Here is a 22,132-nt window from a genome sequence, read left to right as displayed (position 1 = left end):
GGTGCCACATTCCCCCCTAGTGAAATTTAGTACTCCGGGACTAAACAATTTTTTTAGAAAAACATAACAAGGTATAAACAATAATAATACAATAAGAAAAACACATAAAGATGGTTACGGCGTGTCCGCAACCGGGTGCAGTCTTTGAAGAAAACAAAGGTGTCCATTTCACCAAAACAGGGAGACGTAACCAGGTAGGGGTCTGTCCTGCCCCGAGTCCTTAACAGTCTTTAGTCCATTCCTAGGTTACGCTCCAACCATGTACAAGGATTCCCGGTAAATCCACCAAGGACTCCTATAAATAACTAGAAACACATAATTATACACAAGCAACAAGAAAAACAGGTAACCACAAATAAAACAATTTATACACTTCAAATCCTCCAACGTGCGGGTAACTGGCCTCTAGTGGCCCTAGTGGACCTACGGAGCTGACTGTCTAGCCCTGAACTACAGGGTGTAGGAGCTGTCAAGGGTAAACTGGGCAGCTGTCTACCGGCTCTTTGGCTCACTAGGGGTACGGCAGGCTCACTATAAGCAGAGGGTTGATCCTCCTGTTCTGCTTGTGTGGAGTCTTCTGCCTCCTGGACCGGCTGCTCTTCCAGCTCTACCTGTTGCTCCGTAGGCACTTGGGATGCTGGTTGGAGGAACGTGAGGACGGGTACCACAACTGCTCCATTGACTTGAGTCCAGGACCGAGGGAAGTCTCCGAGCACAGTACTAACCATATCTTCCCTTTCCTCTACGGGTCGATGGTCTTCTTGTTCCTCTTCAGAGTTCCGTAGCTGTTCAGGACACTTCTTCAGGTGATCCCGGGATACAATGGCTACGGTCTCCCCTCCGTCTTTACTGATGGTACAGACTTTCGGGTTCTCGTGGCTTGAGGGCAGTACGGTGTACGGGTCCTTCTCCCACTGGTCGTCCAACTTGTGGAGCCATCTTTTCCTCTTCAAGACCTGCTCTCCGGGTACCAGGGGAACAGCGGGAGCATACTGGTTGTAAGTTTTCTCTTGTCTTTCCCTAGCCTGACAGAGACTTCGCTCCACGCTCTCCTGTACTTTCCGGTACTGCTGCTGCCTCTCTGTGTCCCAGTCTGCTTCTGGTGAAGTGTCCTCGGGTGTCAGGACTCCCATTTCCAGGTCAACAGGTAACTTACCAGGTCTCGCCCTCATTAGGTAAGCCGGGGTACAGTTGGTGGAACCTACCGGGATGTGGTTGTATAGGTCCACCAGATCGGGCAGCTTCTCAGGCCACAGACTGCGTTCTTCCAGGGGCAACGTTTTCAGGAGATCCATTACCACCTGGTTCATTTTCTCACAAAGTCCATTAGTTTGCGGATGATAGGGTGTCGTCCTTATCTTCCGGCAGCCATACAGATTGCAGAATTCCTGGAAGACCTCCGCTTCAAAGGCAGGTCCCTGGTCCGTCAGCACTTGGTCCGGGTACCCGTGTGGACGGCAGAAGTGCTGCTGGAAGGCTCTAGCTGCTGTTTGAGCTGTTAAGTCCTTAACGGGGACGACAACCAAGAACCGGGAGTAGTGATCCACAATGGTTAACGCGTAGACGTAGCCACTTCTGCTTGGGGTCAGTTTTACATGATCCAAGGCTACCAGTTCCAACGGCTGCCGGGTGACGATGGACTGCAGGGGAGTCTTCTGGCTGGCACGGTCCTTCCTTCTTAGGTTGCACGGGCCACAGTCTCTGCACCACCTCTCGATGGTTCCCCTCATGCCTACCCAGTGGAACCGCCCACGCAGCAGGAACTCCAGCTTCTTCCATCCGAAGTGTCCAGCCCCGTCGTGGTATGCCTCCATCACCATGGCTGCGTCTCTCCGTGGCACCACTACTTGCCAGATTAGTTCATGCGTCCGGGAGTTAACCATTCTGCGGCACAACTTCCCCTTGTAAAGGAACAGTCGACTCTTCTCAGCCCACAGTTGCTTGGCTTCCTCCGGAGCGTCTGGGTCAAGGCGAGCCTCTGGCCGAGTCAGCATCTCCTTTACCAGCCGGACGGCAGGGTCACTGTCTTGCGTTTCCTCCCAGTTGTAGTGAGGCAAGGGGTTAAACGTAGCGGCTTGCTTACTCCTTACCCGATGGGAATACTGGATAGTCCCATGACGGTGGAACGCGGGGAGTTCGACTTCTTCCAGTCCCTCTGGATCTTCTCCTACGTCCGGTAGGTTTGGCATCCTGGACAGGGCGTCCGCGTTGGTATTGGAGCGTCCTGCCCGGTATTTGATTGTGAACTCGTAGTTGGACAGACGGGCCATCCATCTCTGCTCTAGGGCACCGAGTCTTGCCGTGTCCAGGTGTGTCAACGGGTTGTTATCCGTGTACACGGTGAACCGGGAAGAAGCGAGGTAGTGCTTAAAGCGTTCGGTGACTGCCCACACCACTGCCAGGAACTCTAGCTTAAATGAGCTGTAATTCTCAGGGTTTCTTTCGGTGGGTCACAGTTTTCGACTGGCGTAAGCGATTACTCGTTCTTTCCCCTGCTGGATCTGGGACAGTACGGCTCCTAGCCCGATGTTACTTGCGTCGGTGTAGAGGATAAAGGGCTGGCTGTAATCAGGGTACGCCAGGATTTCATCCCCCGCGAGGGCCATCTTCAGCTGGCGGAAGGACTCTTCTTCTAACTTCTCCCATTTGAAGGGCGGCTTCTGGTTCTTGGCCTTCTGGGACTGGCCTATCAGGAGGTCCTGCATAGGAGCTGCCTTTTTGGTGAAACCGGGGATGAATCTGCGGTAATAGCCTACCAACCCGAGGAACTGCCGCACTTCCTTTACACTGGAGGGACTTGGCCATTCCTTAATTGCGGTGATCTTATCAGGGTCGGGAGCCACTCCGTCAGCGCTCACCACGTGTCCCAGGTACTGCACCTTTGGTTTTAGGAGGTGACACTTTGAGGGTTTTACCTTTAGGCCGTAGTTTGCCAGAGCTTCGAACACTTCCGCCAGGTGTTTCAGGTGTTCCTCATAAGTCTTGGAATATACGATGACATCGTCCAGGTACAACAGGACCGTCTCGAAGTTTCTGTGGCCCAGACAGCACTCCATTAATCGTTGAAAGGTTCCTGGTGCGTTACAGAGTCCGAACGGCATGCAGGTAAACTCGCTAAGTCCCATCGGGGTGGTGAATGCGGTCTTCTCCCGGTCCGCCTCTGCTACAGGAACCTGCCAGTACCCGCTAGTGAGATCCAAGGTAGAGAAGAAGTTAGCAGATCTTAAAGCAGCCAAAGACTCCTCTATCCTTGGTAAGGGGTACGCATCCTTGTGTGTGATACGGTTGATTTTCCGGTAATCTACACACATCCTCATGGTGTTGTCTTTCTTTTTGACTAAGACTAGTGGAGCTGCCCAGGGGCTACAGCTATCCCTGATCACCCCAGCCTCCTTCATGTCCCTAAGCATCCCCTTGGCGTGTTGGTAGTGTGCAGGGGGTACGGGTCGATACCTCTCTTTTATGGGAAGATGGTCTCCCGTGGGGATGTGGTGTTCTACCCCTTTGACTCGCCCGAAGTCTAACGGGTGTTTACTAAACACTCTCTCGTACTCTTGAACCACCCGATAGACTCCCTGTTTCTGGTGTGAGGGAGTGGAGTCAGTACCCAAATGTAGTTGCTGACACCAGTCCTCCATTGTTTCCTTAGAGCCGTTACCTTCCTCCGGGGAAGATGGAGGCAAGGGTTCTACGGACTGTATGGAATTTTGATTGATGGTATACAATTTGGCTAGCGTGGCATACCGGGGCAGGTACACTTCCCTCTTCCCGATATTTATTATGCGAACGGGCACCCTCCCATGGCGTACATTGACTACCCCCCGTGCTGTCAAAATGGTGGGCCTACTGTCTGAGTAAACTGGTTCTACCATTGCCTGGTAATCTCTACCTCTCAGACCAATAGCTGCCCGGCACCAAATCATCATTTCACTTTTTGGGGGCATGGCAATAGGGAAAGGGTCACACATTCTTACGCTACCAATCTCACCACCGGAGAGTTCTATCTGTTGCCGTCGCATCAGTGCCCGGATCTCTTTCTGGAGCACTCGCTGCTGGCCGGAGCTGGCGTTCTTGGCAACCTGTTGTAAAAGGAAAATCACCTCTGCAAGACAATTTTCAATTACATTAGTTCCTAGAGTTATCTTTGGGTGACTCTCGTGTTTATCAATGTCTACAATGATCAGTCCCTGTGCTGCCAGTTCGACTCTACCGATTTTAATGGTCACCTCTTTAAATCCAATCTGTGGCACGGGCTGACCATTGCTGGCGATGATACTCAAGTCGTCGTCAGGGTAGCGGGTGATATCCGAGTCATTCCAGTACTGCTTGAAGAGCACGTACGGGATAGTGGTGTCCTGTGACCCGGTGTCCAATAGGGCACTCATAGGGATGCCATCCAGTGCCACAGGCAAGACTGGACGTCCTCCCACATATCTGTCGCGCCAGTTCGATGGGCCTGATGATCTTTTTCCTGGGGGTTGGCCCTCTACCCCAGGTTGTGCCAGTTTAAAGGACAGTACCTTGCCATATGTCCGGATTGATTGCAGCGGCGGCAGATGGGTTGTCCGTCCTCGTTGTATCGGTCGCTGGGTCTTCCTCTGGCCGGTGGGGTCCTCCTTGGTCGACGCCACGGGATGTCCTCCGGTCCGGATGCCAGCTGGATCTTCCCTGGAGTGGAAACCTGTAAAGACTGCAGAGTTCGGGTTAGCGCAGCAACGCTTTTAGCTAGCTCTTGGACCTGATGGTGCAGGTCTGGAGCCGGGTCATTGTTCAAAGCCTGCGCATCAGCTCCCACAGGCCCTGCCGACAAGGGCGCCGCCTCCTGGTGGTAAGTGGTAGTGGGGCGTCTGTGGGTCACAACGCCACCTGGTGCTGGTTCTCGGAGCACCCGGATGGCTCTGTCCTTGAACCGTGCAAATCCCAGATGAGGGTCCTGTAAGGCCATTGCCCGCAACTGGGTTCGGTGGGCATTGCAATATAAACCCTCTATAAATTGTTCAGTCAACAGCCTGTCCTCGTCTCCCACGCCGTCAGGGTCGGTCTGCTTAATGGCTCTCAGGGCCTCTTGTAGGTTCAGGGCATAGTCCCTTATACTCTCATGTGCCCGCTGTTTGCACCCGTAGAATCTAAGCTTGATCTCGGCTGAGGTGCGGGTATCAAAGGTGTCCCTCAGCCGGGTTAGTATCTCTGCGACAGTCCTCCTCCCAGGTGGCCAGGACTTTACCTCCCTTTGGGCTGCCCCGGTTAATTGGGCCACCAGGATGCTCACTTTTTGCTCCTCTGTGAGGGGATACACCTGGAAGAGGCTATCCAGCTTTTCTCTAAAGTCATGCAGGGTATGTGACTCCCCTGAGTACTGGGGTAGCCAGGCTGCCCCCGGGATATAGGGCATGGTGAAAGGCATAACCGCAACAGCGGTGGCGCTGGCGGGGGTTGAAGCGGTGAAGCTCTCCTCCGTATCCGACATCCTTCTCCCCCCTAGTGGACCGTGGCCTACCTTGCGATGATCCTCTTCCGTAGGCCGCGGCTCCGCAGTGGATCGTCAGGGTTGAGGACCTTCCGTCGCGCTCCTGTGACGTCGGCGTCTGCTGGGCTCCTTCCAGGACCTTACGCAACGTCCGGACGTGAGGCGGGGCTTCAGTTCTCGCGCGCTTTCGGAGTCCACGCCCCTCTTCTTCCCGCGCGGCGTCCTCAAGATGGCGTCCAATGGCGGGAAAACTCCACGGCTGGCGGGAAGAAGGCCGAAGATGGCGCCGAATGGCGGGAAAACTCCACCGATGGCGGGAAGGAAGCGGAAGATGGCGCCGGATGGCGGGAATCTTCACCACAGGTAAGTTTGAACAGTCTTTTTCAGGCACGCAGTACCCGGTGGTTGCGGGCACGAGATCCTGCCGACTACGCCAGAAGTTGACGCACCCCTGGGCCTTCGTCGCGCGGCATCGCGCGCACGGGAGCTTACCCGGAGCCGGATCTGTTGAGGGTTGTAGTCTCGTGGCGGTGACCCGGTCCGTACCCAGGGAGTCAAACTGAGCGGCGATGTATTAGCGGTAGATGTTGGACGACTACGCCACCCGTTGAATGCAGCGAAGGAGCTGCCGCTGCAGGGCAGACCGCTGAGGCCGGTGGTAGGATTGTGCAGCGTGATAGTATCACCCCCAACGGGAGGGGTATGGCCTCAGGGCAGCCGACGTGGATGATGGGGGTAGCAGGAATCACTCAGAGACGATGCGGTGTAATTCAGGGTCTTTACTGGTGATAAAGATAGACCCTCCCGGAGTACTGGCTAGCGATCGGGGCCTGGTCAGTCCTTGAGCAGATGGGATCTCCCCTGGCCAGGCGGAGTTGTAGGCCTCCCAAACTGACTGTACTCTTCTGGCTACCTTGCTAGAGGCGGGTTTAAGTAGCCCACGTCCCTGAGTGTACCGTGTGGTGCTCACCCGTATGGCCGGTGACTCGGGGCCTTCTAGTGGCGTCCGCTCCACGACGGCGGTGCTGGTCCCACGCGTGTGACCGTGCCTTCGGGTTTCTTGGCCAGAGGACCTGAAATCCCCTGCCGGGCGGTTTCTGCTGCTGGGTAAAGATTAGTCCCCACAGCCTCGGACTCCGGGTCCGGTGATAGCTTCTCAGTCAGGGCGAGCTCTGCAGCTGCCAGCCCTGACTCCTTATAGCACTGCTCCCACAGAGCTCCTGATGTTCTTTTCCTAGATCTGCTTCTCTTCTCTGTCTCTACTTCTTCTCTACTCACTAACCCTGCCTCAGCCCTAGGTTTATATAGGGGAAGTTCTTCCCCTCCCAGGACTGGGCAGGAGGTGTGGCATGCACAGGATCCCTGACCAAGAGACCTCCCACCTGCTCTCAGACATAACATTGCTGTTACTGTGGAAACCAGACCCCTGGGGTGCCACATAGACATTTGTGGCGGTGGGGACACAAAACTTTGCCACATTTGGGCCATACTGGTCTTGCCTTGTGCTGAGGCTCTGCTTCTGCTCCCTCTTTGTGCAGAGCTTCCTCCACTGCCTCGACGCACTGAGCTGCTTTGTAAAGCACTAGCAGCACTGCTCTCGGTTGGAATGGAGAACATGATGGAATGCACCAGTGCGTCTTGGTACTCCCGCATTTTACGCTCCCGGTTCAATGGTGTTATGAGGCTTTGTAAGTTGTCCCGGTAGCGAGGATCTAGGAGGGTGGACACCCAATAATCAGCCGTGTTGAGAATGTGGGCGATGCGGCGGTCGTTTCTCAGGCACTGCAGCATGAAATCAACCATGTGCTGCAGACTGCCAACTGGCCAAGAAACGCTGTCCCCTGCTTGAGGCGTGATCTCTGCCTGCTCTGCATCACCCCACCCTCGCTCTAGATACTGACTACTAGAGCATTGTGTACCTCCCTCCTCTGGACAGATGTCTTCCTCATCCATTGACTCCTCCTCATCCTCCTCACAAAGTGTCCCCTGCCTAGGTCTTTGTGAGGAACCACGTTGCGCAGACTGTAGAGAATCAGATGGCATTTGTGACTCCTCATCCTCCACCTCTTCCAAAACCTTGTCCCTTAGTGCTTGCAGTGTTTTTTCAAGCAGGCAGATAAGGGGGATAGTCATGCTGACTAGTGCATCATCTGCACTCGCCATCCTTTTGGAATAATCGAAGGCATGCAAAACGTGGCAAATGTCCTTCATAGAGGCCCACTCAGTGGTGGTGAAGTGTGAACGGCGCGCACTGCGACTTTTTTGCGCCTGCTGCAGCTGGTACTCCATTACTGCTGCCTGCTGCTCACACAACCTCTCCAACATATGTAACGTTGAATTCCACCTGGTGGGTAGGTCACATATGATGCGATGTTCCGGAAGACGTAATCGGCGCTGCAGAGCTGCAATGCGTGATCTTGCGTTGCTGGAACGCCGCAAGTGAGCGCACTCTATGCGGACCTTGTGAAGCAGTGCATCAAGATCCGGATAGTCCCTCAAAAAACTCTGCACAACCAAGTTGAGCACATGTGCCAGACATGGGATGTGAGTGAAGTTGCCTAGGCCCAGAGCTGCCACCAGATTTCGGCCATTGTCACACACTACCATGCCTAGCTGGAGATTCGCTGGCACAAACCACCCGTCGCTCTACTGCTTGATGGCATTCCAGAGCTCCTGCGCTGTGTGGCTTCGATTCCCCAAAGAAATTAATTTTAATACGGCCTGTTGACGTTTGGCCACGGCTGTGCTCATATCGGTCATCATAACAGGTAACCGTTCACGGGTCGATGTGGAGGTAGACCGTGACGGCTCCTGCAGCGCTGATTCAGAGGAACTGGAGTATGAGGAGGAGTCAATGTGTACAGACTGGATTCCTGCAGTCCTTGGAGTTGGCAGAACACGTACAGCGCCACTCTCAAGATCTGTACCCGGCTCCACAACATTTACCCAATGGGCAGTGAGGGAAAGGTATCGTCCCTGTCCATGCTTACTGGTCCACGCATCGGTGGTTAGGTGGACCTTGCTACTGACGGCGTTTTGTAGCGCATGTTTAATTTTTCCCTCCACATGATGTTGCAGGGCAGGGACGGCTTGCCTGCTGAAATAAAAGTGGCTGGGCACGTTGTATTGTGGGACTGCCAATGCCATAAAGTTACGGAAGGTGTCAGTCTCCACCAGCCTGAATGATAGCATTTCAATGGCCAGTAGTTTAGCAATGCCAGCATTCAGAGCCTGTGCTCGGGGGTGGTTTGCCGAGTATGGGCGCCTTTTCTCCCATGCCTGTGCTAACGATGGCTGTAGACTGGCCTGGGAGTATGAGGATGACTGGGAAAGTGGTGCTGTGGGTGGAATTACACTGTGTCTCTGTACAACAGTGCCAGAGATTCTTCCATGGCGATCCTGTGAGGAAGCCGAACCAGCTGTGTGTGAGCTGGAGGAAGAGGCTACAACACGAGCTGAAGAGGTGTTAGGTGGCGCTGTAGGTTGGCCTAGGTCTTCAGTGTGTTTTTGTAACTCCACCACGTGCTTGGTCCGCACATGTTTCCACATATTTGTGGTATTGAGGTTACTGACACTTTTCCCTCTTTTCACCTTCTGATTACACTGCTTGCATTTGACAAAGCAAATGTCATCTGCAACTGTGTCAAAAAAGGACCAGGCACTGCAAGTCTTGGGAGCGTCCGCTTTGGATTTTGAAAGAGCCATGCTCCTAATGGGTGCCTAAGTGGAGGCTACAGGCAACCAAGTCTGCCCCCTCCCTATCCCTCCTTTTTGGGCTGTTTGGGGAATCTCTTCCTCAGAGCTGCTCCCACCACCTTCCTGTCCCTCACACCATGATGGGTCAAGGACCTCATCATCTACACCACCCTCTTCAAACAACTGCTTCTCCTGGGTAGTCTCGACAGCACAGTACGCACCAGAAAGAGGCACCTGAGTCTCATCATCAGATGCATACTGAGGTGTGCTGCTGACCATAGGCACTGGCCCACCCGCCTCTTCAGATTCAGAGAGACAAAACGGTTGCGCATCACTGCATACTACCTCTTCTTCAAATTCTCGAATTCTGCTTGGCTGGCCCCCTCTTTCCAAGCCAAGAGATTCAGAGAACAGAAGTAGAGCTGGCTCCTGTCCAGGGCTCTCTGACTGCCTGGGCAATTTGGCAGGTGGTGAAGAGACAGATGGGTGCTCTTCAGTGCTCTGGACCTGAGAGGATCTGGAACTAATTGAAGTCGATGCGTTAGCTGCCATCCATCCGACAACGGCTTCAATTTGGTCCTCTCGCAGTAGTGGGGTACGGCTAGCTCCTACAAAGCTGCGCATAAAGGACTGTTCCCTGGTAAAACTGGGGGATGCTGAGTCACTGGTGCCCGCAGCAGGCACAGAATCCCCACATCCTCTCCCTGCAGGCACAGAATCCTCACGTCCTCTCCCTGCAGAAACTCCACGCCCACGACCACGACTACATGCCTTGCTCCCTGCCTACTTCATCTTGGTAGTCTGATAAAGATAGGCAGAAAAGTACTAAGGCCTTAGTATGCTTATTCCTGAACAGCTGCTAACATGTATAAGAAACACTAATTTTATAAAGTATGGACTAGACTTTAATATGAGCTAATGTGGCCTACACAACTGTAAAGTGGAGTGTTTGGTGAACTTTATTTAGGTTTTTTTGTCACAAAAAGACACTGGATGTGCCCAAAGATGTAATACCGATAGTATCACAAACTTTTTGTAGCTATTACAATGTAGGAAGGTAACCTACAATGCAATAGATGAGGCTACAAAAAATAGGCTAATACTAATCTGGCTGGGGCTGCAGGGCGCAATGCTGCAGAAAGGCTCCTCTAACTACTCCTATATAGTGTGTTTGGAACCAATTTAGCTGAATACGGATGGAACCACCACACTAATAGGAGATATCAGGAAAAATTATGAATTGTCAAAAAAGGACAATGTATGAGGCAGTGACACACACTGAGTGCACTACAACCAGACGTGGCTGAAGCACACACTGCAGGGTGAGCTGCACTCACACACACACAGACCTTGCAGACAGCCGTGAACAGCGCAGAGAACTGTGCACTAGCGCTGCAAGGCACAGCGATTTATAAAGTAGCTTGGGTAAAGCAGAATAGACCAAATAGGTAGCTAAAACTGTCCCTCAGAACAGCAGCGTCCTATGCCTAACTGAATTCACAGCAGAGTGAGCTCAAAATGGCGGCGGCGGCTTTTATAGTGCATCATGACATCATTTCAGCAGCCAATCACAGCCATGCCATTAGTTAAGATGCCTACATGCCTAACAGGATGTGCCCACACTTCTTAGGATCCTCATTGGCTGAATAAAATGAAACTGGCTCATTGCATTATGGGAACTTCCGATTCCGGTATACGATATTGTAAAAGTATCGGAATTAAGTATCGGAATTCCGATACCGCGAATATCGGCCGATACTCGATATTTCAGTATCGGAATGCTCAACACTAATTATAACCCCAGCCCCTGAGGAAGCCAGTCAACGAATGGACATAGAGAGTACTACTAAGAAGTTGTACCGATGGACCTCAGCCAGTGAGGTCCTCACAAATCAACTGGGAGCTTAGAGTAGCTCTCAGGGGCCGTAGTGACACAGGGGATGATGGGCCTTCCCATAATGGTTTGCTGGACTGTTGTGGCTTGTAACAAAAGTTATGTCCTGCTACATGTAACCAGAAAGTTCCAGACTGCTTCTTCTGCATTATGCATTCATACGCTGCATTCAATCACGCAGTTAAATCTGCATGTGTTCATTGAACAATGCGGATTTACCACATCTAATACATTCTATTGTGGAAATTTCTGTTTGCGGAGACTAGTGTCTCCACAACAGAAATTAACATGCTGTGGCTCGTAAACCCGCACCACCGGTGAGTTTATGCAACGTCAAATAGAAGCACAGTGGGCATGGGATTTCTATAAATCCCATCTACTGTGCTTGTAATGTGGAATGTAGCGTTTTATACGCAGCGCAGGTGAGCTGCATCCAAAACTCTGCTATTCCTGATCGTGGGCACGTACCCTTGGACATTGTTCTTCCTCATTCATCTCCACATCATCTGGTCCAGGCTTGCAGAGTCAGGAGATATGAGTTCTCTATATATATATATTTTTTTTTTTCCTTTTGAGGTTGGGGGGTCCACTTATAGCTATTGTTGTTATGGACGTGACTTACCTAACATTGCGCAGTGAATCTGTTTTCACTATAGTGACTGATATTTCTTGTTGATAAAACTGTGATATTTTTTTCACTTTAAACTTTTTTTTAAACAACACTGATTAGTGCGATCATACAACATACAAACCTCTGATTGCTCAGTGATGCACTGTACTACTGTAGTGCCGTGTATTATCCCTGCCTGTCAGTGTAATACTAACGACCCCATATACATGAGATAAGTGTTGCCTAAATGGTCATTTGGCAGACGGCTTTCTCTCCCAACTCTACCGTACACACAAATATTCCAGCTTTCCTGTGGTTTGTATGAGAGTGTCGCCTCCAGACTCCTCTAGCGGAGGATTATCTACAGGAAGAACAAACGGATTAGCCTCTGTAATTCAGGATGCCAGATCCTTCCCTGCCCTGACATCATCTGTCCGTAGGCCCCGAATACATTGTATAGTTGACTAAACCCCACTGAAATCAGTGCTTTAATGTAACTTTAGTCTAATGTGTATGGGGGTGTTAAAAGGTAACTTATTACTATCGAGTACTTGGGTGAGGAGGGGAATTGAGCCGAACATTGTCAAACCTTCTTAGATGCCATGTTTCCTTTTGACAGCAGCAAGTGGTTAAACTGCCAGGGTTTCTGTTGCAGCCGCACTTGTGCCATCCCTGCAGTGTACATCTATGTTCTGGTGCCCAAAAGAGTTTTTTTTTTTTTAAAAACAAATGTTTAACTTCTTAAGAAATAACAATGGGCCTAATACATTTTGCAAGTTTCTTTCTTTTTACAAGAATTGTTGGTGCCAGTGTTCTTTTGAAACATTTTAATATCTGATTTTTTTCTGGTGTATTTCTTGTAATATAGGAAAGCCTGAGGCCAGAAATAAACCCCATAAAACACTGTATATGGAGACTTTGGTATCAAATAATTTCTGTCTGCGGTGTTTGTGCAAACAAAAAAGCTTTTATAAAAGCCTCAAACTTCTGTGTGTGAATCAGTCATGAGATCTAACATGGTAGAGCCCGGGAAAGACGGGAAACATTCATATAGGCGGCTGGTGGTGATGTAGTCAGTGACGGACTCTGGCCAAATATGTTTCTAGAGCCGCAGTAGAAGATGAAGATGTCGTCCTCATCATGAAGTAGTTATTTCTCATGTTATGTGTAATGAATATCTCCTGTAGTATTGCTAATGCCAATTCCAGTGTCGGTAAATGAGACGACAATTAGTGTTATGGAAGATGAGTCTATGAGAAACGCATTCAACTGGAGAGGAAGAAAATGCTTGTTTTCTGTGGCATAAAATATATAGGTTTTATTAGTAGATGTGAAGAAGAAAACTAAATACTGTAAAATAATAAATCTCCTCATATGTTTCCCTTATTATCTCCAGTAATTGTATTATTACACAGGATTTTTATGATGTTACATCGGCTCATCATCTTCTCATTCAGGTCTCTACAATATCGGATCCTCTCAGTGAAGATCTTCTATATAAGAGAATTATCCTGATTTACCCATCAAAGATGGATATGGACAGAGACAAGATGGCGGAGAGGATATTACACCTCACCCTAGAGATCCTCTTCCGGCTTACTGGAGAGGTGAGAGATTCTGATGACGTCACATTACATCATTCTTATCTATGGGAATAACAGATGGACAGAACTGGAGAGGTGAGGACTCTGGAAATGTCTGTAGTGAGATTTATTAATGTGTCTCTCCATAACCAGGATTACATAGTAGTGAAGAAGACCTCTAGTGAGCGCTGTCAGGACCCTGTGTCTGAGGGATGGAGAAGACCCCTGAGCCCAATCACGGGGCCTCCACCTTACACCCTGATACATGAGGACATCAATGACCAGAAGATCCTAGAACTCACCTACAAGATGATTGAGCTGCTGACTGGAGAGGTGACACTGCTGGGAATGCTGGGACATTATACAGTAATGCTATGAAGAGATCAGGGGATGACTGTATCATTGTATGTGTCAGGTTCCTATAAGATGTCAGGATGTCGCTGTCTATTTCTCCATGGAGGAGTGGGAGTATTTAGAAGGACACAAAGATCTGTACAGGGACATCATGATGGAGGTTCCCCAGTCCCTCACATCACCAGGTAATAGACAGGACTAAATACACACGGCCTATAATTATCTGTATGTAAAGGATGAATTCAGTCCCTGTATGTGTTTCCTCCAGATCTATCCAGTAAGAGAACAACACCAGAGAGATGTCCCCGTCCTCTTCTTCCACAGGACTGTAAACAAGAAGATCCCAGTGTTCCTCAGGATCATCAGGTAGATGAAGAGAAGGTGTCATGAGATCTCCCCTATGATGTATAGATGTCTGTGAAGGTCTTGTGCTCAATTTTGTTTTATCTACCAGTATTACATGTTTTATACTTGTGAAATGAGAATGGTGGATATGGCAGGATTAAAGTTGATCATAGATGTGACTTCTTCATCTGTCTGTGACTTTTACATTATTTGTTTCAGGGTGAAGATCTGACCCATATTAATACTACAGAGACATATGTGAGGAGTGATGAGCGATGTAAAGAGGAGATTCCTACATATGACTACCCAGGTGAGTAGTAACCACTAAATGCAGAGAAGCCACAGATTCTTCTCAGTCACCGGCTGTGGCTGCTTTATTGGTAGTGCAGTCCGGTTGTATCACAATCGTGTGATCACCATTTTGCCACTAGACCACAACATTCTCCTCCATCCGAAAATGTTCAAATTACTTTGTGAATTGGGAAAGCCCTTTTCTAGAGAACTTACAACCTGGAGGATCCACCTACCCCCTGGGATTAGGAGACGCTGTCCGTTACCTGCCCAGATATGTAAACTACAAAGTCAAATGACAGCGTACGTAGAATGTGCTGACAAGTTAGAAAATCACTTGAAGAAAAACATTATGATGGTCCTGTAAGAGAAAGCGGAGGGTAGTGATGCTGTTGGCTTCCTAGATCCCTGATATCTTATTGGATAAATCTACCTTCTCTCCCTTCTGTGCTGCTGAATGTCCTCATATGGTCCCTACAAGACCAGGTCCAGTCTTTCTGGCCAAACTTCACTTTTATTATCGACAACATTAAATGTGCAGTGAGGGACAAGTGTGAATTTCTGTACAATAACAACAGAGTTTCCCTTTATCTTGACTTTTCAAACCAATTAACGTCAAACAGGATCGTGATATACTACATAAAAACATTACACCTGTGCCATGATATATCTCTAAGCTGTGCTTGGCTGAAGGCTGTAATATACATATATTCACGTCTGCAGGAGATGTGTTGGCATGGCTCGAGCCCTGGTTTCATGGATTCACTCCACATCATAAATTCCATTATGTTTTCAATCCTAAGGAATTCAGATTACTGCACAATCTCTCCTGAAATGGGGAGCTGTCACGAAAACACCAATTGGTCAGACCTTGCAGCTCTCTGACGCCCCCTTTTCCTGCTGGTCAAACACGGTATTGGCCGAGGATAAGCACGGGCGCAGCTGCTCTAATTTATGTCGACTATTGCGGCACGTGATGTGACAGGACGTGTATATATACCACCAGTTCCTTCCAGGAACGTACAGTGCTGGCCAAAAGTATTGGCACCCCTGCAATTCTGTCAGATAATAATCAGTTTCTTCCTGAAAATGATTGCAATCACAAATTCTTTGGTATTATTCTCTTCATTTAATTTGTCTTCAATGAAAAAAACACAAAAAGACTTGTCCTAAAGCCAAATTGGATATAATTCCACACCAAACCTAAAAAACGGGGTGGACAAAAGTATTGGCACCATTTGAAAAATCATGTGATGCTTCTCTAATTTGTGTAATTAACAGCACCTGTAACTTACCTGTGGCACCTAACAGGTGTTGGCAATAACTAAATCACACTTGCAGCCAGTTAACATGGATTAAAGTTGACTCAACCTCTGTCCTGTGTCCTTGTGTGTACCACATTGAGCATGGAGAAAAGAAAGAAGACCAAAGAACTGTCTGAGGACTTGAGAAACCAAATTGTGAGGAAGCATGAGCAATCTCAAGGCTACAAGTCCATCTCCAAAGACTTGAATGTTCCTGTGTCTTCCGTGCGCAGTGTCATCAAGAAGATTAAAGCCCATGCCACTGTGGCTAACCTCCCTAGATGTGGACGGAAAAGAAAAATTGACGAGAGATTTCAACGCAAGATTGTGCGGATGGTGGATAAAGAACCTCGACTAACATCCAAACAAGTTCAAGCTGCCCTGCAGTCCAAGGGTACAACAGTGTCAACCCGTACTATCCGTCGGCGTCTGAATGAAAATGGACTGTATGGTAGGATACCCAGGAAGACCCCACTTCTTACCCCGAGACATAAAAAGCCAGGCTGGAGTTTGCCAAAACTTACCTGAGAAAGCCTAAAATGTTTTGGAAGAATGTTCTCTGGTCAGATGAGACAAAAGTAGAGCTTTTTGGGAAAAAGCATCAACATAGAGTGTACAGGAAAAAAAAAGAGGCATTCAAAGAAAAGAACACGGTCCCTACAGTCAAACATGGCCGAGGTTCCCTGATGTTTTGGGGTTGCTTTGCTGCCTCTGGCACTGGACTGCTTGACCGTGTGCATGGCATTATGAAGTCTGAAGACTACCAACAAATTTTGCAGCATAATGTAGGGCCCAGTGTGAGAAAGCTGGGTCTCCCTCAGAGGTCATGGGTCTTCCAGCAGGACAATGACCCAAAACACACTTCCAAAAGCACTATAAAATGGTTTGAGAGAAAGCACAGGAGACTTCTAAGGTGGCCAGCAATGAGTCCAGACCTGAATTCCATAGAACACCTGTGGAGAGATCTCAAAATGGCAGTTTGGAGAAGGCACCCTTCAAATATCAGGGACCTGGAGCAGTTTGCCAAAGAAGAATGGTCTACAATTCCAGCAGAGCATTGTAAGAAACTCATTGATGGTTACCGGAAGCGGTTGTTCGCAGTTATTTTGGCTAAAGGTTGTGCAACCAAGTATTAGGCTGAGGGTGCCAATACTTTTGTCCGGCCCTTTTTTGGAGTTTTGTGTGAAATGATCAATGATTTGATTTTTGCTTCATTCTCTTTTGTGCTTTTTCCTTGCAAGCAAATTAAATGAAGAGAATAATACCAAAGAATTTGTGATTGCAATAATTTTCAGGAAGAAACTGAGTATTATCTGACAGAATTGCAGGGGTGCCAATACTTTTGGCCAGCACTGTATATATACCTCCGACCAGCCACCCTCAAACCACAATATCACATAAATACTGGTATACTGCCACCACCGATCGCTTAACAGGTGGATTGGGTACCCGTTAGGTAATGTGAATTAGCGGGTGAGGAACGTGTTTGCTCGACATAGGACAAGAAGAACGAAGCTGGTAAATAATAATGATTTACTCCCGAAAGTGGGCAGTGTTTACAAAAGATATACAAGATATTATAAAAGAGACAATGTACATATATGAATAAAAGTTATTAAAATAAAAGGGATAAGTAATAGCAAAACCTGTGCCACGTGGGGATGGTCTCAGATTCTGTCGGGGGGGGGGGGACGGCTCCCCGGAAATTAGATGTGATTCTTCCACGCAGCGTGGTGTGCATGCGTCTGACGTCCCGGGGCAAGAATGACTTAAAAAATGGCCGTTCTGGTTTTTAGTAAAGGGGCCAAAACATTAGGAGACACCCATGGTGCTTACCTCACACGGGGACTCGGCTTTGTGAACCCACCCAGCTGCAGAAGACCTAAAACTCCTTCAGATTTCATATCTTGGTGTGGGGGGGGGGTCCCACATCCAAGATGGAGACATCATGTTTGCCGTCACCACTATTCATGAAGATGGATATCAAATATGAAATCTCTATGATGCTCAGAAGCTCAGAACCCATTTCCCGGGCTTCCGGTGGTCTCCTCGTCACGAAAACCACACCATCACAATTGGAAAAAGATGACCATCTCAAAAATGTGGTCCCTGTGTTTCTGACAGTCATGTGCATTATTAAAATCGACATTAAATGTTTGTGCAGCTAAACAATAGGATTGGAGGGAAAAATCCAGGGTATACCAGTGCTTGCTCTGGGCTGAGGCTTTATGACGCTCATAAAAATTCCTGAGGTTTGGGGGAAAAGCAACAGTGAGTTCTATGTAAAACTCTTACAAATGGACAGGGTGTGGAGATTTGAGACAGCTCTCATTTTTTAAAACTATGACCAAAAATACATTTTGCCTGACAGGAGCACTAATACTTTCTCTACTCTTCTCATCAGGACTCATAGTAGCTCCAATGGTCCACCATAAATGACTGCAATTCCGGTTTAGTGTTGTAGTTCTCCCCTGATACATATATTGTTGTTGGGGATGTAACATATCTTTTATTCTGTCTTTTTTTACAGGTTCATTTTGTATGATAGTTTGAGTGTGGTGGAATCGGCCTGACTCACTTATGTGACTCTGTAACTCCCTTGTTGTCTTTAAAAGAAGGTCTCCATTATGTCTTCCCAATGCCCGAGGTCTAAATTTAAGACACCTCAGCTCTGCACTATTATAAAAAGTTCTCTTTAAATGTCTAATATTTCTTCTTGAAACTCCTCTGACAGAAAATATTGGCCCTTATCATAGTTTAGATTACGAAGAGCCACCGAGCCCCATACTCCAATTACCACAGAAAGGTTTCACCACTAGTTACTCGTTTTTAACTGATGGAGACTATTGAGTTTGATCATTTCAGTAGATGTGTTATTGTGTATAGTCACAGTTTTTGACTTCAGTAATCCTCTGATTTAACCTCTTTACGCAGCCAGTTTTGTGTTCCTAGTCAGGCTCCATTTTCAAATCTGACGTGTGTCACTTTATGTGGTGATAACTTTGGAATTCTTCACACAGGATAATAGGAAACAAATGGACCTTACAAATTATTTTCCAACTTCTCTTGAATCTGACAATACCCTATATACAGCTGTACACTAATGTCTGGGCACATGGCAGGTTAAGAAGGGAAGGAGCGACATTTAGCTATTGTATTGCAGATCTTGCTGGAATAGTTTGCAGACACAATGTATTGGGGGCGCTGTTCATGGTCACCTGACAGCTCAAAAGATGGCCACCACTAACAGGCTTGGTGCTATATAATCCATTTTCCAGATCCCAGGGACTGCCTTGCTTATCCCCAGAGGAGATGGGACACACCATTTACAGAAGCCTTAATATAATAAAATGACAGAAAACCAGAGCAGTAGAAATCACCATAAAGTAGCTTCATTTTGAAAATTATAACCCTCAGTGAATTAATCTATAGGAGAAGTGAATATTTTGACTCCACAATCACTTTCCAGAAATTAGCACACAGTGGATGTTGGAGGGTGAAAATTACACATTTGCCATTTTATTACCCAACACATAGTGCCCAGATTGTGCTCTAGGAGACACACACCGTAAATTAAGTGGGTTCTTCTCACTATAGTAATGCCAAATACATGGTTGCTAAATATTGTTTAGGCACACTTCAAGGCTCAGAAGGAAGGGGGAGATTTGACTTTGGGAGACCGAATTTTGCTGCATTGGTTTATGGATGAGTAGAAGTTTTTATTGGTATCATTTTTGTCTGCATAACATTTTTTGATGGCTTCTTATTCCATATTTTGGAGACAGAATGAACAAACAGTTGAACACCACGCTCTACTGGTTCATTCTATGAGGTTTTCACTGTCATTCTGTCAATAACTTGCCATTTTTACAGACATTTAAGTAGAAATGTTCAAAAATATAAATTCAAGGATATTTCATTCAAAATTATTAATTGTTTTTTTTCTTGGCAGATAACTGTACCTGGAGATCAGAGAGACAGGAGATTTTTAAATCGGATGATCTTGAGATCTTACAGGATACAATTGAAGTGAATGCCATTTCTCCAGATATACCATCATCCCTTCAAAGCAAAGATCTATCATCTAAGCCTATGGAACAGGTCCTGTCTTCTGATTCATTACCGACTATGAAGGAAAAAAATCAAAATAAAAAAATAAGCATTAAAAAACGAACTGCTCCTAAAGGAAAGAGGTCATTTTCACTTTCAGAAAATGGAAATAGTTTTACCCTCGAAAAGTCTATTCTTAAACACCAAAAAATACACACAGCGGATAATAGATTGTTTTGTTCCAAATGTGGCCGAAGTTTTAACCAGAAATCAGTTTTTGTTGCGCACCAGCGAACTCACACAGCGGAGAAGCCTTTTTCATGTTCAGAATGTGGGAAATGTTTTAACCGGAAATCACTTCTTAATATCCACAAGAGAACTCACACGGGGGAGAAGCCTTTTTCATGTTCAGAATGTGGGAAATGTTTTAACTAGAAATCAGTTTTTGTTAGACACCAGAGAACTCACAGTAAGGAGAAGCCTTTTTCCTGTTCAGAATGTGGGAAATATTTCAAACAGAAATCACTTCTTAATATCCACAAGAGAACTCACACGGGGGAGAAGCCTTTTTCATGTTCAGAATGTGGCAAATGTTTTAACCAGAAATCAGATTTGATTAAGCACCAGAGAACCCACACAGGGGAGAAGCCTTTTTCATGTTCAGAATGTGGGAAATGTTTTAACCAGAAATCCACTTTGGTTAGTCACCAGAGAACTCACACAGGAGAGAAGCCTTTTTCCTGTTCAGAATGTGGCAAATGTTTTAACCAGAAATCAGCTTTGATTAAGCACCAGAGAACCCACACAGGGGAGAAGCCTTTTTCGTGTTCAGAATGTGGGAAATGTTTTAACCATAAATCAGCTTTGGTTAATCACCAGAGAACTCACACAGGGGAGAAGCCTTTTTCATGTTCTGAATGTGGGAAAGGTTTTAACCAGAAATCAGCTTTGGATAGATACATGAGAACTCACACAGGGGAGAAGCCTTTTTCCTAATCCTTTTTTTTTAATCCAATACATTTTTATAGATATTTTTTTATTAGGTTTTTTTTTTACAAACCAAGAAACCAGTACATACAGTAATAAAATAACATACCATAGGATGACATACATGCATCTCTCCTATATATCCTTTCAGCTTGCCCATTACCGTCTGATAACTTGCAGTCACTATATCTTACAATTAACATTCCACATTCTTGAAATTTCTTATATAACCATAATATTGTAATAAACATTATAATCCTATACACTTATAGGTGTGCTATATTACTGTTAAATATGAATTATGGATATTCATTTTTTAATCTGAATTTTATATAGATCAGCCTCGAGCTAGGTTTTGCTGACAAGACATTCAGGCTATTCTTGTCTTTTTAGCTCAGTGTAAGTTAGTGCCATAAGCAGAACAACAGGTGCTGTGAGGGGCCAATATAACCCATACAGGGTGGGGGTCTCGGGGTCTCTTTTCCATTCTACATTACATGGCTCAGTCCTAGGATCTAAGAGCTGAAGAGACAGCTGACATGTAGGCCCTGACACACGTGCTGGACACAGACAGACGCAACCTACCATTCAGGATCCCAGGAAAAGATGGGTGAATCTCAACTAGTAGGCTAATTATGGACAAATGGAAAATCACTTTGTAACTATTTCACCTATTTTATGTAACTGCTGGAATTATTATTTTTAATGGACAACCCAAAAATAAAAAATATATTCTTTGAACAATCGCATCTGATAAACAGTCCTATCTATATATAAATATACGAAAATAAGTATATTTAACATTTTGGCGAGCCCCCATTCCTGATTTTTTTGTGCTTTCAAGTGGCTTCCTTCTCCTTGAACAAGGTGGGGGAGAGGAGGAAAGCTTTTGCTGAACACCTGTTGTCCAAGTGTCGGGAAATCCACTAACTTTGTCACAAGAATCAGAAAGAACCTACAGAAGATTGAGGACTGATATATTCTCCAGATGGATTGACAGGCACAAGAAGTACTACAAGGATCAGAAGTACGCTGATGACCAAAGCCCAGCCTAAAGGAGAAGCTGAGAAATCTGAAGTTAAGGAAAAATATGGATATTATTTCTTCTTTTCTAAGCAAAGTAAACTAAAATTTAAGGCTACTGACGAGACTGACTTAGACGTTTTTGTGGCTTAGCTTATGCGCAGAATGTGAAATGGAGAATTTAAAATTAGATTCTAAGCTGGTGTCCTTTTATAGAGACAAAGAAGTTGAAAAATATTTTACAATTGGTTGACGTATTTCACAAACTTGTGTCAGAAAAGTCTAAGCATGACTGTGTAATAGTGTCAGAGGATACTAATGATGTTACTGATTCTGACTGTAATGTGGAAATTGAACAGGATAACAGCTACTGAAGGTGACCTTGTGTCTATTGACAAAGAGACTGACTTGGGAACGGATGAACGAGAAACTGACATAATAAGTGATGTAGGAGACATGATTGACTTAAGTAATGTAGGAGGAGCTTATGTACAAAGACCATTAAAATTAGAAGAAAACTTAAAACCT

The 22,132-nt window shown here is 46.7% G+C and overlaps 1 pseudogene; it reads left to right on the top strand.

The window, feature by feature from the left end:
- LOC141201600 (uncharacterized) overlaps positions 1-21,643 on the top strand; it is a 37,686-nt pseudogene extending 16,043 nt beyond the window's left edge.
- The last annotated feature ends 489 nt before the right edge of the window (positions 21,644-22,132 follow it).

The sequence above is a fragment of the Phyllobates terribilis genome, unplaced genomic scaffold (assembly GCF_046119375.1).
Source record: "Phyllobates terribilis strain yellow unplaced genomic scaffold, ASM4611937v1 Scaffold_119__1_contigs__length_5224398, whole genome shotgun sequence".
Taxonomy (NCBI): domain Eukaryota; kingdom Metazoa; phylum Chordata; class Amphibia; order Anura; family Dendrobatidae; genus Phyllobates; species Phyllobates terribilis.
The sequence above is the reverse complement of the archived record's forward strand: the minus strand, read 5'-3'. Positions and strand labels throughout refer to the sequence as shown.